Genomic DNA, 13,781 nt, shown 5'->3' on the forward strand with positions numbered 1-13,781 from the left:
TTAAGGTTAAATGAAGCTGTAAGGGTGGGGCCCTAATCAAATTCAACTGGTGTCCTTATATGGAAAGGAAGAGATGCTAGGGATCCACATGCGGAGAAAAGGCCATGTGAGGTCTCAGAGAGAAGGCAGCCACGTATGCGCCAAGAATAGAGGCCTCAGGAGAACCTCACCCTGCCAGCATCTTGACCTTGGACTTCCAGCCTCTGGAACTGTGAGAAAATAAATTTCTGTCATTTAAGCCAAGCAGTCTGTTGTATTTTGTTATGACAGCCATAGCAGACAAATGTAACTTTTTTCTAGTTGCCTGAAAATAGGGTCTAAGGCACTATGGGTAAACAAAATATATGGGAGTATCTGTGGTGCCAAAACAGTCATCTTGTATTGTTGTGGGTTTTCTAGGGGCAAACACAGCTCTAGCAACTGGCTAGAAATTCATTTGATAGTGTCCAAAGTGGCCATAAAATTGTCAGAGTAAGTGGAGTGGACATCTCTTGATTTTCTTGCCCACATTTACACCTTCTTCTCCTCTAACATCACCATGGCTTTCCTGTGAGGAATAACCCTTCCCTCCCCTTAGTCCACATGGGCTGGGTGTGGCTGACCCCACCCCATAGCTCTGAGTTGGGCAGGTTACTCAGACTTGGACAGCAAGAGTATAGTTGCCCCTTGTCAGAATGATTATTCAGGAGCGGATGTGTGACACTCACAGCCATGTAGCATCAGCCCACACACTTCTGCTGGAACTCCTGGGAAAGACAAGCACTTTCTGCTGGATTTACTAAGATGATAGAATGTAAGCCTGGAGCTGCTGGTGGCCATTTCTCAGAGAATCGAGTCAAAACAGAGGAAGCCCAAGTCAAGAGGAGAAAGGTATATTTCTGATAGCACTCTTCGAGAAGCGAGATCGAGCCATCCCCAGGCCTAAACTTGAACTTTCCCATCACTGGAGCCAGTAATCTGTAATAACCTGTTTGAGTTGGGTTTCTGGCTCTGCCAGCCAGAAGAGACATTTTGGTTATCATTGTGGCTGAAGATTAAAAGGGAGATTTAAAGTTCTGACTCAAATACCCTTGCCCTTCTTCCAACTCATCCAAACTTTCATTAAGCTTTTATTAAGGTTGATTTCAGGTTCCACATTCTTCGTGGATGCCCGCCTCTTCTGGTCTCTCACCTCCTGGTACAACTCTTGAGATGCCCAGCATATGTTACCTTGCCCTGTTATTTTGTGTGTGTGTAAGTCCTAAAAACCACAACATAGAGTCTTGGAAGAAAAGTAACTCAGAAAATCACTAACGAGGCTATTCTCTTTGGGTCAGTGGGTTGGTCGGTTGAGGAGATGGAAAGGGAAGGCTATCACTGGACTGCAGAGGGTATCCTCAGGGCCTACGTGAGCTAGACAGCAATGGAAGCAAAGACATTAGAGGCAGATATCCACAAGATGTGCAGAAAATAGAGTGGGGTGGTGGTGGTGGAACACAGGTAGTCAATTATCCGGATGTGGGATAGGGGACAGCAGGAGTTGAAGGTTTATTTTTGAGGAATAGGTTTGTTTGTGGTTCACTAATTGTAGTGGGTTGGATAGTGTCCCCCTAAAATTCACGTCCGCCTGGAACCTCAGAATGTGACCTTATTTGGAAATAGGGTCTTTCTAGATATAATTAGCTAAGGATCTCAAGATGAAATTATCCTGGATTTAAATGAGCTCTAAATCCCATGACTGGTGTGCTTATGAGAGAGGAGAGGACACAGAAACTCAGGGATGACAGCCATAGGAAGAGAGAGGCATAGATTGGGGTTCTGCTTGGCTACTAGCCAAGGAACACCAAGAGCCACCAGGAATTGGAAGATGCAAGGAAGGATTCTCTCCTACAGCCTTTGGAAGGAACACCGCCTTGCCCATACCCTGATTTTGGACTTCTGGCCTCCATACTGTGAGAAAATTAATTCCTATTGTTTTAAGGGCCAGCCCTGGTAGTCTAGTGGTTAAGATTAGCACTGTCATCACTGAAGCCCAGGTTCATTTCTTGGTCAAGGAACCATGCCACCCATCTGTTGATTGTCATACTGTGGTGGCTGCATGTTGCTGTGATGCTGAAAGCTACACCACCAGTATTTCAAATACCAGCAGGATCACCCATGGTGGACAGGTTTCAGTGGAGCTTCCACCTGGCCACCCACTTCCAAAAAAATTGCCCATGGAAACCCTATGAATAACAGGAGGGTCTTGTCTGATATAGCACCAGAAGGTGAGAGGATGGTGCAAAAAGACTGGACAGGGTTCCACTCTGCTGTACACAGTGTAGCTAGGAGTCAGAGTTGACTTGATGGCACTAACAACAAATTGTTTTAAGGCATTAAATTTTTGGTAATTTGTTATGGCATCTGTCGGGACCTAGTACACTAATGAGTCTGTAAGTAAGGGAAAGTGGGAAGAAAGTTGAAAACTCTAAGAGATGACTTTGTTAGAAAAGGTAGAGTTCATGTTCAACTTCATTAGCATTGAGATCACAAAGAACAGTGCTATCCCCATGTAAGTTCTAACTCGGGCCTTTAATCCTAATTAATCAGATGCTGACAAGCCGTGTATATTGTCTGCTGGCCATTCCCTGTCAGGAAACGCAGAGATTTGCTCTGCTTTTTGCACTTTTTTCAGAAGGGGAACAGGTCGAAAAACAGGGAGCATGATGATTTTACTATGGATATTCTGTAGTGTGCTCTGGCATTGTGACAACTTGGCCATCTGCTGTGTGGAGGTAGTCCAGCTCCATCAAAGAAACAATATAATTTCTGTCACTTCTTAGAAAAGCATCCTTGTAACACAACAGTCATTCAGCAGGTTCATTGTGTGGCAGAATAAATGTTCATGACTAGGGTCACCATCCATCCCAGCCTGCCTTCGACAGGCGCGATTTAGGGGCGCTGTCCCAGCCTAATTAATCATAGTTCTTCCCTTTTCTTTGAAAAGTGCCTGTTTGGGTGATAAATTATATAGCAATCTTAGTTATGACACAATCCTTCATTTTTTAAAAAAAGCTCTGAAACTTTGCAAATTGATTTACTTTCCTTTTCTTGCCAACCCCACAAGATTACTTAGCCACAATGTTTTGGAAACAGAGATTAATATTTTTGAAGGAATTTTGCTCCGGAATGAGAAAAGGGAGGCTTGTAATTGATTTGTTTCTTAAAGACTGGTTGCCTCCCCCTGCCTCCCGCCCCCTCGCCCCCCCAGGTTCCTCCCCTACCTGCTTTTGCTTTGGCCATCACAGCAGTGCCTCTATCTAGTAAAAGGAATTTGGCTACTTCAGCAGCGTGACCAACTGCACATAGCCCTGTCTGCAAAGCAGGTGTAAGCTGGCATTCTGCCCGAGCCTGGCCAGACGGCTTCATAAATCCTGCCCTTCCCGCAGCCCCGAATTACTTTTCATGACACAAAGCCAAGCTGTGTTATTCACCTAATGCCCCGATTTACAGTTCCCAAGACAAAAGAACATACAGATAGAGTTTCAGGGCTCTGTTTGCCTTCACGTTTATCTAGAGGTTAGTTTCAGGTCAAGCTCAAGAAACCTGACAAATGGTGGTGAGTAAACCTAAAAATAAATTAAGTGCGAGTGGGAAACTTAAGCATTCCTTGTTCTTGTGCCAAAAGAAAACTCAACCCAATTTACATTCTTTTAATATCTGAAACAAGCAGCTGTTCTCTTATTTGTGGCATTCTGGGGAATTATTATGCTCTCCTTCAGCTCATACGCATATGCATGCATGCGCTCATACAAAAGGCACACACATGTACCCACACACACACACACACGTCTGCGCAGTACCCATTTAAGTGTTTTTTCTTGTGTCTTCAAAGACCTGAGTTACTGGAAGACTTTGCTAGGGGCATGGTGAAAAAAGAACTTATCTGGAAGAGTGCTGCGGTGGCCAGGAGTGACACACAATAACCTGCCAGGCCCAGGAATACTAGGACTTCAAGTAAGAAATCTGATCACTCTAAGAACAAGAAAACCAGACCTAGAAATGCAGCTACTTGGAGAGAGATGACTACTCATATAACCCATCCATGAGGGTGAAGGCCAAGCAGGTACCCTGAAGGATGCTTCTTACAGAGGCCTCGGACTGCAGAACAAGCATGTGCTGGCAGCAGCTCGCATCTTCCATGAGTGCTTAGTTTACAAATTAATTTCTTTGTTTGGTTCCGTTTTTAAATGTATTTGCATTTGCAGCTTACCATTTTTACTCAGCTGTATCTTGCTTTAGTCTCCCTGTCTCTCCCTCCTTCTCACCAATCCCACTCTCAGGAAGCATTCAGGTGATCAGATAAATGAGAAATATGATGTAATTAACAATATGGTATTAATTAATGCTTTCTCTTGGCAGGGCTAATGATTTTATAAAAGTAAATACATGGAAGCCTGGCAATGAGTGAGTCTCTCAAAATCTCTCACTAGTTGAGAGCACCACCAACTGAAAATGCCTCTGCAGAGACCTCAGGATGCCAACAGAGTTTATGGCCAATATGCCTATCCCTGAGTGGCTGCTAAGACAGCCCTTAATTCCCCAGGCCTGGGTAAAGGGTGTTTCTAAGAAAGACAATAGATGACAACAAAAGTTCACCTTCCCTGCTTCAGAAAACTACAAGGACCTTGAGATATATCCTACCACTGTTGGTTTTTTCTAGTTACAATCTTTCTCTATGATGTAAATTTTCCCCTTCTCCCATTCTTACCCTGTACTCACTCCAGCCTCATTTTTCTATTCACAGAATTGGTATAAAAATCTCACTAAGGGGGCCAGCCCAGTGGCATGGTGGTTAAGTTCTCTGCTTTGGCGGCATGGGGTTTGTGGGTTCGGATCCCAGATGCAGACCTACACACCACTCATCCAGCCATGCTGTGGTGGCGTCCCACATACAAAGTAGAGGAATATTGGCACAGATATTAGCTCAGGGACAATCTTTCTCAAGCCAAAAAAGGAAGATTGGCAACAGATGTTACCTCAGGGCTAATCTTCCTCATCAAAAAATAAAAATAAAAAAACTCACTAAGACAACTAAGACATTTCTAGAGAATAAACACATTGATCCCATCCAAATTTCATAGTGGGTTTGTGGATTCCAGCTGCCTCTGTTAGAGAGTTACAGAACAAGCCAAAGCTTTTCTCTAAAGACCAAGTCAAGTAAAACCTACCACTGCCAAGCTTTTGATGCAAAAGGAAGTGTGGCAGATGGATATATTCCAGTGACTGGTTTGACAACTCTGCCAAGTGGTTCACGGATAGTGGCATTTGGACAATTGAGGTAAAATGGAGTTTGTTGAATGAATAACTTAGAGAACAGACCTGTCCTCCTATGACACTATTAACAGCCACATTTACTTTACCCACATCTTCTTAGCTCTCATTCACCCGTCCTGCACATGCTAATAGGGTCCTACAGCAAGCCCTTTTGTCTCTCCTCCTAATAGCTTCGCTTGTTCCACAAACAGTGCAGGCTAGTAGTGCTGGGATTTCATTCCCCTGGGAGCTACTTTTGGCCAATGGCACTTTGGGGTTGGAGGATAGTGCCCAGTGAGGATGACTGAAATATGGTTTACACGAGCTCCAACAGTCCCTAGCACGAGCTCATCCCCACTGCCCAGGACAGTAACTTGCTCAATAGTGCATCCTTGAATGGCTTCTTTGACTTCCTGTCTTATTTCCCCTCCCCTCCTTCAGGTGCTTCCTGGATCCCTTCACAAATAAAGTTCTTGTATTCAAACCTTTGTCTGGGGTCAGCTTCTGGAGGATCCAACCTAAGAAAGCCCAGCATGAGGATGTTTGTGAAAAGGCAAGGTGAGACCATGGGAACTATGTGACTTGTTTGTGAAAAGGTCCCCATAGGGGATTTGGAAATGGCACAGAGGATATTGCCCACAAGTGCCTGAGTAGATGGATGGGGGTTATAGAATGCTCACTTTCAGATCCAAATGTACTAGTAAAAAGTGTAGTGTGTGTTTGTGTGTGTGCATGTGCAAGCAGTGTGTCGGGGGGTGGATTGTGGGGAGAGACTAGGTAAGGACTTCTCATCTTCCATTATTAGGATTATGACTGGGAACACAAAGCATCATTTTGAGATTTGTCTGTGTGTTTGAAAAGGGGGTTGAATGTTATTAATGTATTCCAGGAAGTACTGAACACCAACTTGAAGGTTTTATCACTATTTCTTTGCTCTAATTTCTAAAGCAAAAATGCCTTCTCTCCAAATACTCTATTAAAAGAACATATGAAATTAATGAAACATATCATTACTTTCACAATGGCCAAATTGTAGATTTGTCACAGTACAGAGACAGAAACTCATTAAGCCATTGTGCTTTTGCTTCACATTTTGTAGTGTATTAAAAGAAAGAGAATTTTCCAAACCCACCAAACCTTCTTTTTTCCTATTGTCTCTCTGAAACTTCTTTTATACTTCGAGCTGCAAATCATCTGACTTATCTCTCTATGCTGTAGTATCAGTGGAAAAGAAATTAAGAATAGCTGTGGCTGGAAACAAGAATCTCAATTTGGGGTTGTGAATTTCATGGTTTATTTAAGAACTAGGATACAGTTGACAAGTTTTCCGTCCTTTGAAAGCAGATGCAAAGAGCAGCAGTCTTCTTTATCAACCCGTCAGAGCCTGTCCCTTATGTCTTTCAGGGAAACTGTGAATTATTTATCCCATTGGGTTTGGTCATTTTAGCAAATGTCAGCACAGTTGCTGTGAAGCCAAGCTGATCATTCACTTACATTCTACACTATATTGAACAATGCTGCATCTTTTGAGTGGATGCTATGAATAGAGGAAAGGATGATATGAGAAATCAAGTGTGAATCAAGGTAGAATTGGTCAGTTCTCCTTCCAGATTCTATCCCTGCACTAACATGCTGTCAAACTCTTTGAAAGAATAGGAATATCTGCTCACACCTATCCGAACCAATGCTTTTTAGTTGCCTTTTATTTTCAAAGTTAGTCTGCATTAAAAAAGTATTGCACAGGGACAACTTGACATGAATTATTTTTAAATATCTATAGACTTTTTTCACTTTAAAAAAAGCAAACAAAATTTCTCATGAGGCACTTGACAGAAATAGCATCTTTCTGATCTTAATCACGGAGGTTTGTCCTTCTTGTCTTATTCTGGAAAGTCATCTAGGAAATGACTCATTGAGGGAGAGAAATATATTTACTTTGGCACTTTCCCACAATCTGTGGGTGGCCTTCAGTTACTCTTTGTTTCAGTCAGGGTTCTCCAGAGAAACAGAATGTATATAGAAAGAGGGAGAGGAAGAGAGAGAGAGATTTAAAGTAATTGGTCCATATGATTGTAGAGGCTGGAAAGTGTTTTACTTAAAGTCAAAATCTGTTTTACTTAAAGTCAACTGATTGTGAATATTAATCACATCTACAACATACCTGCACAGCAACATCTAGACTAGTGTTTGATCATGCAACTGAGCAATATAGCCTAGCCAAGTTGACACATAAAAGTAACCATTATACTCCTCAAGGGAAACCACTGCCTTCAAACCTCATGTTTAATTGGAAGAATATGGTATTTTGAGAGCAAGAGACTTGGATTCAAAATCCAGGTCTGCTACTTAACTCTTAACTGTATGTCCTTGAGCAAGTATATTTTAAGGTGTTGGCATGAATTTTGGATTCAATTTGAGCTGGGACCCAAAAAATGTCATGGCAACTCAGTTAGGATCTTGTTTCTCTCTCTCATATCTCAGCTCCCTTTGCTCTATATTGGCTCTATTCTCATAAGTCTCTCCTGCTGTGATGGGAAGCCATTACAAGCTACAACATTTCAGGTTAAAGGTCAGTTAAAAAGCACCTTTCCACTCTCCCAAGACTTGCCCATCCCCAACCACTTTCTGTGTTCCAGGGCATGAAGTGTGTAGGACACCCGGGCCAGGTCAGATGCTCTATTTCCTGGAGCTGAGCATAGAGCCCCATCCTAACAGATGGACTGAGAGTAGGGAATGGATAGATTCCCAATCAAAATTTGGAGCCTACTTTTCCAAAATGAGGAAATAGATGCTAGGGAGGCAAAAGCAAATGTCCACTGCATGATGATTTTAGTGCTTAATTGTCAGGGTGCTTATCAAGATTTGTTGTGTGTTTATAAAGCCCATGAAGCACAACAGGAAGCAATGAATGACCTTTGCTGTTTTTGATATGCTTCTATTGGTACAAGCTTGGGAGAACTCTGAACTGTGCAAACTTTGTAGCAGTGTGAAAACACTGCTTCCATCTCAGCTCTGACTCTTCCAAGTCTTTCCTTTCCTTACTCACTGTACGTCTTTCTGAGAGGTCTGGGCTTTGAAGTTCAGTCTCTCTCCAATCAAATCAGCTGTCATTGGTCTAGGTAAGTACCCAACTAAATATTCTCAGGCATTGGAGCACACTGTGTTAGGACAGGAATGGACATATACATATTTTAGAAAAACAATATTTCCGATGTATTTTTTAAATGATGAGCTATTAGGGGATTTGTCTTAGGTAGTCTTATCTAAAGATGGCCAGCATCATCTTGGTATATCATTTGTGTGTAATCAACCCATTCTAGAGAGAATGAATTGAACTGATTGGAAGTGAAATTTTGGCAAATTGAAGTGACAGTAGAAGATAATTTTTAGTCAAAACAGAAATGAAGGGAGTTCCAAGCAGGAAAAAAATGAACCACAAAGGGAATTCTGAAAGTTTCCATAATCAGCTTATCTTGAGCAAAAGAATTAAAAGCAATTCATGGGACAGATTGGCTCTTCAGATGAACTTAGAACACTCACTGCTCTCAGCTCTCTCATTCTTTTAGTTCTTTTTTTTTTTTTTTTATTAATGTTATGATGGATTACAAGCTTGTGAAATTTCAGTTGTACATTTTTGTTAGTCATGTGGGTACACCACTTCCCCCTCCGTACCCTCCCCCACCCCCCCTTTTCCCTGGTAACCACCGATCAGATCTCCTTCTCAATATACTAATTTCCACCTATGAGTGGAGTCATATAGAGTTCGTCTTTCTCTGACTGACTTATTTCGCTTAACATAATACCCTCGAGGTCCATCCACATTGTTGTGAATGGGCCAATTTCGTCTTTTTTTATGGCTGAGTAGTATTCCATTGTGTATATATACCACATCTTCTTTATCCAATCATCAGTTTCTGGGCATGTAGGCTGGTTCCACGTCTTGGCTATTGTAAATAATGCTGCGATGAACATAGGGGTGCAACGGACTCTTGAGATATCTGATATCAGGTTCTTAGGATAGATACCCAGTAATGGGATGGCTGGGTCATAGGGTATTTCTATTTTTAACTTTTTGAGAAATCTCCATACTGTTTTCCATAGTGGCTGTACCAGTTTGCATTCCCACCAACAGTGTATGAGGGTTCCTCTTTCTCCACAACCTCTCCAACATTTGTCGCTCTTGGTTTTGGATGTTTTTGCCAATCTAACGGGGGTAAGGTGATATCTTAGTGTAGTTTTGATTTGCATTTCCCTGATGATTAGCGATGATGAACATCTTTTCATGTGTCTATTGGCCATATTCATATCTTCTTTTGAGAAATGTCTGTTCATGTCCTCTGCCCATTTTTTGATCGGGTTGTTTGTTTTTTTGTTGTTAAGCAGTGTGAGTTCTTTGTATATTATGGAGATTAACCCTTTGTCGGATAAGTGGCTTGTAAATATTTTTTCCCAATTAGTGAGCTGTTTTTTTGTTTCAATTCTGTTTTCCCTTGCCTTGAAGAAGCTCTTTAGTCTGATGAAGTCCCATTTGTTTATTCTTTCTATTGTTTCCCTCAACTGAGGAGTTACAGTGTCCGAAAAGATTCTTTTGAAACTGATGTCAAAGAGTGTACTGCCTATATTCTCTTCCAAAAGACTTATTGTCTCAGGCCTAATCTTTAGGTCTTTGATCCATTTTGAGTTTATTTTGGTGTGTGGTGAAAAAGAATGGTCGATTTTCAATCTTTTGCATGTGGCTGTCCAGTTTTCCCAGCACCATTTGTTGAAGAGACTTTCTTTTCTCCATTGTAGGCCCTCTGCTCCTTTGTCAAAGATTAGCTGTCCATAGATGTGTGGTTTTATCTCTGGGCTTTCAATTCTGTTCCATTGATCTGTGGGCCTGTTTTTGTACCAGTACCATGCTGTTTTGATCACTGTAGCTTTGTAGTATGTTTTGAAATCGGGGATTGTGATTCCGCCGGCTTTGTTTTTCTTGCTCAGGATTGCTTTAGCAATTCGTGGTCTTTTGTTCCCCCATATGAATTTTAGGATTGTTTGTTCAATTTCTGTGAAGAATGTTCTTGGGATTCTGATTGGGATAGCATTGAATCTGTATATTGCTTTAGGTAGTATGGACATTTTAACTATGTTTATTCTTCCAATCCATGTGCAAGGAATGTTTTTCCATCTCTTTATGTCATCGCCTATTTCTTTCAAGAAAGTCTTGTAGTTTTCATTGTATAGATCCTTCACTTCCTTGGTTAAGTTTATCCCAAGGAATTTTATTCTTTTCGTTGCGATTGTGAATGGGATAGAGTTCTTGAGTTCTTTTTCTGTTAGTTTATTGTTAGTGTATAGAAATGCTACTGATTTATGCACGTTAATTTTATACCCTGCTACTTTGCTGTAGTTGTTGATTATTTCTAATAGTTTTTCTGTGGATTCTTTGGGGTTTTCTATGTATAAGATCATGTCGTCTGCAAACAACGCGAGTTTTACTTCTTCGTTACCTATTTGGATTCCTTTTATTTTTTTTTCCTGCTGAATTGCTCTGGCCAGCACCTCCAGTACTATGTTGAATAGGAGTGGTGAAAGTGGGCACCCTTGTCTTGTTCCTGTCCTCAGAGGGATGGCTTTCAGTTTTTCCCCATTGAGTATGATGTTGACTGTGGGTCTATCATATATGGCCTTTATTATGTTGAGGTACTTTCCTTCTATACCCATTTTACTGAGGGTTTTTATCATAAATGGATGTTGGATCTTGTCGAATGATTTCTCTGCATCTATTGAGATGATCATGTGGTTTTTGTTTTTCATTTTGTTGATGTAGTGTATCACGTTGATTGACTTGCGGATGTTGAACCATCCCTGTGTCCCTGGTATAAATCCCACTTGATCATGGTGTATAATCTTTTTGATGTATTGCTGTAATCGGTTTGCCAAAATTTTGTTGAGGATTTTTGCATCTATGTTCATCAGTGATATCGGCCTGTAGTTCTCCTTCTTTGTGTTGTCCTTGTCAGGTTTGGGGATCAGAGTGATGTTGGCTTCATAGAATGTGTTAGGGAGTTCTCCATCTTTCTCAATTTTCTGGAACAGTTTGAGGAGAATAGGTATTAAGTCTTCTTTGAATGTTTGGTAGAATTCTCCAGAGAAGCCGTCTGGTCCTGGACTCTTGTTTTTGGGGAGGTTTTTGATTACCGTTTCTATTTCCTTACTTGTGATTGGTCTATTCAGATTCTCCATTTCTTCCTGATTCAGTTTGGGGAGATTGTAGGAGTCTAGGAATTTGTCCATTTCTTCCAAGTTGTTCAATTTGTTGGCATATAGTTTTTCATAGTATTTTCTTATGATCTCTTGTGTTTCATTGGTATCTGTTGTGATTTCTCCTCTGTCATTCCTGATTTTATTAATTTGCGCTTTCTCTCTTCTTTTCTTGGTGAGTCTGGCTAGGGGTTTGTCAATTTTGTTAATTCTTTTGAAGAACCAACTCTTTGCTTCATTGATCCTTTCTATTGTCTTTTTTGTTTCAATATCGTTTATTTCTGCTCTTATTTTTATTATTTCCCTCCTTCTACTGACTCTGGGCTTTGTTTGTTCTTCTTTTTCTAGTTCCGTTAGGTGTCGTTTGAGGTTGCTTACGTGAGCTTTTTCTTGTTTAGTGAGGTGAGCCTGTATTGCGATGAATTTCCCTCTTAGGACTGCTTTTGCTGCATCCCAAATGATTTGGTATGTCGTGTTCTCATTTTCATTTGTCTCCAGATAATATTTGATTTCTTCTTTAATTTCTTCAATGATCCATTGTTTGTTGAGAAGCGTGTTGTTTAGTCTCCACATTTTTGCACCTTTCTCTGCTTTTTTCTTGTAGTTGATTTCTAGTTTAATAGCGTTATGATCAGAAAAGATGCTTGATATTATTTCAACTCTCTTGTATTTATTGATGTTTGCTTTGGTTCCCAAAATATGGTCAATCCTTGAGAATGTTCCATGTGCACTTGAGAAGAATGTGTAACCTGCTGTTTTTGGATGAAGTGTTCTATATATATCTATTAAGTCCATCTGGTCTAATTTTTCATTTAATTCTATTATTTCCTTGTTGATTTTCTGTCTGGATGTTCTGTCCATTGGTGTTAATGGTGTGTTGAGGTCCCCTACTATTATTGTATTGTTGTTGATGTCTTCTTTTAGTTCTATTAAGAGTTGCTTTACAAATTTTGGTGCTCCTGTGTTGGGTGCGTATATATTTATAAGTGTTATGTCTTCTTGGTGGAGAGTCCCTTTTATCATTATATACTGTCCCTCTTTATCTTTCTTTATCTGTTTTGCTTTGAAATCTACCTTGTCTGATATTAGTATAGCGACACCTGCTTTCTTTTGTTCATTATTAGCTTGGAGTATTGTTCTTCATCCCTTCACTCTGAGTCTGTGTTTGTCTTTGGGGCTGAGGTGTGTTTCCTGGAGGCAGCATATTGTTGGATCTTGTTCTTTGATCCATCCTGCCACTCTGTGTCTTTTGATTGGGGAGTTCAATCCATTTACATTTAGAGTGATTATTGAGACGTGTGGGCCTACCACTCCCATTTTGTGTCTTGTTTTCCGGTTTTCTTCAGTTTCCTTTGTTTCTCGTCCCATGGTTTAATCTGTTCTGATGTAGAGCTGCTACTCTCTGTTGTTGTCCTTCTACTTATCTCCTCTGCTCTTGGTTTTGTAGCCCCTTTCCTTTTTTGGATTTTTCAGGAATGAGGGTTTTCCTGAGGATTTCCTGAAGAGGAGGTTTTGTGGCAATGAACTCCCTTAATTTTTGTTTATCTGGGAAAGTTTTTATTTCTCCATCGTATTTGAAGGATATTTTCGCTGGGTAGAGAATTCTCGGCTGTAGATTTTTGTCCTTCAGATTTTTGAATATATCATTCCACTCTCTTCTAGCCTGTAAAGTTTCTGCTGAGAAATCTGCTGATAGCCTGATGGGGGTTCCTTTGTAGGTTAGTTTCTTTTGCCTGGCTGTCCTTAATATTTTCTCCTTGTCGTTGACTTTTGCTAGCTTCACTACTATATGCCGTGGAGTTGGTCTTCTTGCATTGATAAAGTTTGGAGATCTATTGGCTTCTGTCACCTGAAGATCCATCTCCCTCACCAGATTTGGGAAGTTCTCAGCCATTATTTCTTTGAATAGGTTTTCTGCCCCTTTCTCCTTCTCTTCTCCCTCTGGTATACCTATAATCCTTACGTTGCATCTCCTAATTGTGTCTGATAATTCTCGGAGAGTTTCTTCATTTCTTTTAAGTCTTGCTTCTCTCTCCTCCTCTGCCTGCAACAATTCTATATTGCCATCTTCCAAATTGCTAATTCTTTCCTCCATATTATCGGCCCTACTGTTCAGAGCATCTAGATTTTTCTTAATCTCCTCTATTGTGTTCTTCATTTCCAATATTTCTGTTTGGTTCTTCTTTATCGTATCAAACTCTTTTGTGACATAGCTCCTGAACTCGTTGAGTTGTCGGTCAGAATTCTCTCTTAACTCATTGAGA

The 13,781-nt window shown here is 40.7% G+C and overlaps 1 long non-coding RNA gene across 1 annotated transcript in view; it reads left to right on the plus strand.

Annotated features, from left to right (window-relative positions):
- Window positions 1-5,714: 5,714 nt before the first annotated feature.
- The window catches only part of LOC139046295 (uncharacterized), a 28,868-nt gene continuing 20,801 nt past the window's right edge, over window positions 5,715-13,781 (plus strand). Inside the window, exon 1 of the long non-coding RNA XR_011506136.1 lies at window positions 5,715-5,832. This is a non-coding gene — a long non-coding RNA (uncharacterized lncRNA). The remainder of the gene's footprint in view (window positions 5,833-13,781) is intronic.

This window comes from Equus asinus, chromosome 9 (genome assembly GCF_041296235.1).
Source record: "Equus asinus isolate D_3611 breed Donkey chromosome 9, EquAss-T2T_v2, whole genome shotgun sequence".
NCBI classification, from domain to species: Eukaryota; Metazoa; Chordata; class Mammalia; order Perissodactyla; family Equidae; genus Equus; species Equus asinus.